The sequence below is a fragment of the Nannospalax galili genome, unplaced genomic scaffold (genome assembly GCF_000622305.1).
Source record: "Nannospalax galili isolate Female #2095 unplaced genomic scaffold, S.galili_v1.0 scaffold2812, whole genome shotgun sequence".
Classification (NCBI taxonomy): Eukaryota; Metazoa; Chordata; class Mammalia; order Rodentia; family Spalacidae; genus Nannospalax; species Nannospalax galili.
Window position 1 is genome coordinate 128,248 of NW_008330781.1, and position 5,763 is coordinate 134,010.

Sequence of the window (5,763 nt, forward strand, 5' to 3'; positions counted from 1 at the left end):
TTGCTTTGTTATTGTGAAAGGGAGTCTCCTTTACTTGGAATTCCCTGATTAGATGAGGCTACCATGTCAGTGGGTCCCAGGATCCTCCTGTCCTCCCCAGCACTGGGATAAAAGGAACATCACTATACCTGGCTTTCCGACTGAGTTATCACTGCAGCCCCAGACCATAATTTTAAAGAAACCAGTTGTTAGGGAGAATCCTACTGACTTCTGACACTGAAATCGAACATCTCCCCCATGGACCTTTTCTTTTCTTTCTTTTCTTTTCTTTTCTTTTCTTTCTTTTCTTTTCTTTTCTTTTCTTTTTCTTTTCTTTTTGAGACAGGGTCTCCCTGTAGCCCCAACTTTCCTGGAATGTGTTATTTGGCTGCCTCTGACTCTTGAGTGCTGGGATTAAAGGTATGCACCACCACACCAGGCTTCGTGAGTTTTAAGTGGGACATGTTGGATAGGCCTATCTTCAGAAAGAACCAGTAACAGATGAATGTATGACCCTGAAGAGACTCTGTAGACAGAAAGAGAGACTGCCACCCCTCCCACCCATTCGGTTACCTTCAATTTCATGAGGGGATGGGTCTAAGGACAGACATGTAGGATGTCAGGGAGATGGGGGAGGTTGCCCTCTGGGCTGGTGCTCCAGCAAGGATGGAGCTCCAAAGCTCAGCCAAGCTGTAGGGGAAAGAGCCCATGGGCTTCCATGCCTTTGTAAGTGACCCTCTCCTGGATAGCATAAGTTTTGTTAACAAGCCCAAATAAATATCTTTATTCCACAAACGATAGCTTAGAGGGACATTGTGTTGGTTTTGTTGATTGATTGTAAAGACAGAAGTGAGAGATGGGGTGTGGAGAAATGGCTCAGTTATTAAGAGCACTGGCTGCTCTTGTAGAAGACCCAACCAAGTTCAGTGTCCAACACCCAAATGACGGCTCACAACCCTCAGTAACTGCAGTTCCAGGTGATTCAATGCCCTTTTCTGACCTCCATGGGCACTGCATGCACTTGGTACCCTTACATGTAGGCAAGCACTCATATGCATAAAATAAATCTAAATCTAAATCTTACCAGAAAAAGGAGGAGGAGGAAGAAGAAGAGGAGGAGAAGGAGACATTTTAAACATTCTTTTTTTAATTGAATTTTTGTGATTCTTTTTTATTAATTTATTTTTATTTTATATGTATGAATGTATTGCCTGCATGTATGTAAGTGCACCCATGTCTTGCAATGCCCAAAGAGGACAGAAGTGGATATTGGGTTCCCTGAACTAGAGCTACAGATGATTGTTAGCTATCATGTGGGTGCTGGGATTTGAATCTGGGTCTTCTGCATGAACAGCCAGTGCTTTTAACCTGCCGAGCCATCTCTCTAGCCCAATTTTGTGATTTTCATGCAATAGTTTGCTCTTTTTTAGATATGCTCCCTTCTCCATACCTCTCCCCACTGCCTTTGCCCAATTTAATGGACTCTCATATATACATATATAATGTCTGCAGTGTGGGTCCATCCACAGGGGTCACCAAGAGTCCCATCCCTGTAAGACACTGTCTTTCTCCCTCCCGGAGTTATAGCCAGGCAAGAGAATTACAGATCACCACCACACACACAGGCCAATTAAAAGTGAAAGGAGTCCTTTATTGATAATTGATAAGCACACAACACAGTGTGCCTAGTGCCTTTGAAATTCTCCCAGCACTGAAGCTCAGGATTACAGAGTCTATAAAAGGATAAACTGCAAAAATCATAACAGTTTGGACAAGATGGAGGTCAGAGAGACCTTGATATATTAGATATCTAGGTCATACTTTAGCAGTTGGTCTGGTTATACTTCTAGGTCATAGTCAGGGTCATGAAAGGCCCTGAATATGTTGCTGGAGGAGGCTAGTGGCTGGGAAAATGGAAAAACAGGCTCAACCTGGAGTCAGGACTGGCCCAGGACAAAATGGAGCTTTTTCTCCTTCTACACCAGCAGTCATTAATTGCCAAAAGTTTCTTAGGTTGGGTTTGGATTTTTAGCCACTTTCCCATGTCTATGCTAGGATTTTGTCTGGTTTGAGCTTGCACAGGACTTGTGCATGTTGTCAGCTTTGTTGAGAGTTCATATGAGTAACTGACCGGCTGACTGGAAGACTCTTTCCTCGTGGTCATCTGCCCCTCTGGCTTTTACATTTTTTTAAACATCTTCCACCACAATGATCACTTTGCCTCAGGAGGAAGAAATTTGAAATACATGTCCTATTCAGGAATAAGCACTCTGTGGCCTCAGGTTCTCTGCACATTGGCCAATTGTGGGTTTCTGTGTTAGTCATCAATCTACTTCATAAGGAAAGTTCTCTGGTGAGAGTTAAGGGATGCATTCATCCTAAGTGTAGAGGTTGTCATTGAAAATGTGTCACTTAGGGTTAAGTGTCTCACAGGCACTCATTCTCTGTGTTTGACCAGCTCTGGAATGCTATGATAGTCTCCATTTGTTGCAAAAAGAAGCTTCTTTGATGAGAGGTGAAAGGTGCACTTGTCTGTAAGTGTGAGGATGCATATTTAGAATAAAGTAAGAAATTACATTGCTCTAGGGATGTGGCATATGTAAGTTTTTCTCTAGAATCTATGATCTCTCCAGTTGTGTATTGGGCTATGTTTACAGTACAGCAAAAGCACTCCATTCCATTGAGTGGGCCTTAATTCCAGTTTGACAACTGTTGATCACCACCCCAACCCCAAGATAAAATTGCCACTTCTGCCCCAATAATGACAGTGTGCTAGGTCAGTCATTGTTTATTAGGCTTCACAGCTGGGCAGGACCATTGATTGGTTTTCTCTCTTGGCACCTTTGTAGTATCCTCTGATCCCATGAAAGCTAGTGTTCAGGGAGCAGGCTTTCTTGTCAGTTCCAGTGTAATCCTCCAAGTCCTGTGCCAATGTCCTGTCTTCAGCAAGAGTCCTACTTTCAAGGTCTGGGAGGCAATAAGGGCTGTGGCAAGAGCCTGTATTATTTTGGGAGTCTCTTGGAATACCCTGAAACAACTCAAAGGGAAGTTTCTCTTGTGTGGCACTGTGTTTTTGGTTATATATCCTTTAGCTGTACATGTATACTTGGTTATTTATCAGATGTGTATTTTTTAATAGGGCTTCGAATTAATACATTGCCCTCTGGTTTTTCATACCATCTAAGCATCATTTATCTCTCCTCCTACTCCCCTTGTATAACCCTTCCTACTCCATCCCTAGTTACAGTACCCCCCTTCCCTCTTAACAACACCCGTCTCCTACTATCCCCCTCTCTTCACACCTTCTTCCCCTTGATCATTTCCATTTTCCTGGATCCTGCAGTTACATCAGGATACATACTCACGTTTAGTGATTTGGTGCTAAGATCCTGGGCTTGAGTTTCAGCACTCTGCTGTTGTGGTGTGTCAGACTGTAAATGGTTTGTAATGACTGGGAATATTTGAATCTCTAGAGGGTCTTATTCTTCTTTTGAAATGATTTTCACTTTTGATTAATTTTGTTTAACAAATTATAGCTTATATTATATTACACAAGTGTAACTAGATGTTCGTCATAAAAAATGGGAGAAAATATCAAAATGAGAGAAATACATGACTGTTTAGTATTTGAGATTTTATTTTGTAACTATGTTCACATTCATATTTAGTCTCACACTTGTATTAGATGCAATGTTTAGTATGTTTTTATTATTTGTATTTTAATATTAGAGCCTGATTTGGAATTCAAAAATAATCATTGACTGTCTTGTTAAGGTAATCTTCTGGTATTCATAACTATGGCAGTGAACAAAATGCACAAAAATCCATGACCTGTGGGAAGAAAGATAATAAATAAGTAAGTAAACTAGCTGGAGGGCAACATGTAAAAGTGGAAAAATACTAAAGAAAAGGTTGATTCAGGAGGGATTATGTGGGGATGGGGCAGGGATGCAAATCCTCTCCACTTTGCTGTAACTGACCTACCTCATGTTTCTACCAATGTATTTGAAGTATCTGTATTCATGGTTTTTATTGTTCTGTTACTATGAACTATATGGAACTGTTACTACACTGAAACATGGAATTTATGGTAACCAGAATCTGTGTTCTTGGGCCATGGTCACTCATGTTTGGCTCCAGAATAAACTATTCCTTTCCCATTTGAGGTGATAGTTTTGCTTCAATCATATATTAACTGAAAAAGTTAATAGTGTTGGAGAGATGGTTCAGTGGTGATAGTGTTTGCTGCACAAGCAAGAGACTAGAGTTTGAATCCTCTAAACGTGTAAATTCCTAGTGGGCATGGAGGCTCCCCTGTAATTCCAGCCTTGGTAAGTGGAAACAGAATTCTCCAGCCAAGCTGGCTATTGAGACAACACATAAAGGCAAGATCTGGCTTTGATCAAGAGAGTCTGCCTCAAAGACCAAGGTCAGAGAAAGATCAAGAGACTAAGGAAGTTTTCTGAAATCAACCTTGGGCCTCAACATGCACATACACTTTCACACACATGTATGAGCACATACATGCGAACATGCATACATCCATCCCTTACCCCTGTACACATAAAATTAATAAGCTGCAATATATAAGGCACACATGTCAGTGTACAGGATGAATGCGTTCTGGAGATTGAGTAAGGCCCAATGACTGCAGTTAACAGCAACATAGTCTTTACTTGAAAGATACCAAGACAGAGGAATGTAAATGTCACAACCATGGAATAAGTATGTGGGTGACAGAAATGTGACCTAGGTTCATTGTTCACTTCATAATGCACATTTAGTAAAATTCACCTTATCTATCCCAAGTACATACAGGTTTTTATGCATCAATTGAAACGTGCTTTAAATTTTTATTTAGTTTTAAATTGACAATAATTCTTTATATTTGTAGGGTACAATGCAAACTTTAGATAATGTAGATATGCACTATAGTATGATCATACAGGCTTAGCATACCTATCACGTCATGTATTTATTATTTCTTTATGGTCAGAGCGTCAGAGTGTACAAAATCTTCTCTCAACTGTGTGGCAATCTACAACATTATGGCATTTTCAGAAATGTGTGCACACAGCCCTTTGTTCTTCTCCCTCACACCATCCTCCAGCCTCTCCCCTTCCCTTGAGGGCGCTCTTCCTCAAACAGTGCCCACTTCTGCTTTTGTGTCCCAGGTTTTGCTTTACTCCCTCTTGTTCCCGTCACGCACTCAGTTTTAACCAGGACGGCTGAGGAAGACCTCAACGAAAGTGTGGTATTTGGTGAAGACTGAAAATAAGTTTTTTGGGAGCCAGGCATGGTGGCACACACCTTTAATCCCAGCACTTGGGAGGCAGAGGCAGGCAGATCTCTGTGAGTTCACGGACAGCCTGGTCTACACAGTGAGTTCCAGGACAGCTGGGGCTGCGGGGAGACCCAGTCTCAAAAAGACACACAAAAAAGTTTTTGGGTAAGAAACAGAAATATTTTAGAAAATTATGCTCCAGTAGGAGAAACAGTGGGTACAGATGTCATGGGACTGCTTAACAAAGAGCAATGAAGTTTCATTTTTTCCTTATGTCTTCTTCATGTCAAATATGAAGGTGTGAATTGTGACTATGAACATGTGAATTCTTTTCAACATGTCACTGAAATGGTCATGGGAAAGATCACAAATGATATTTTTAATCCCGAAGTATTTGGACAAATAGTCTAATTTCTCTCTGCGTCTTTCTTTCCTCTTGTCTGTCCATCTCTCTCTCCCTCTCCTGTTTGTCCCCTCACCCCCCACTGTCTCTCCTCTCT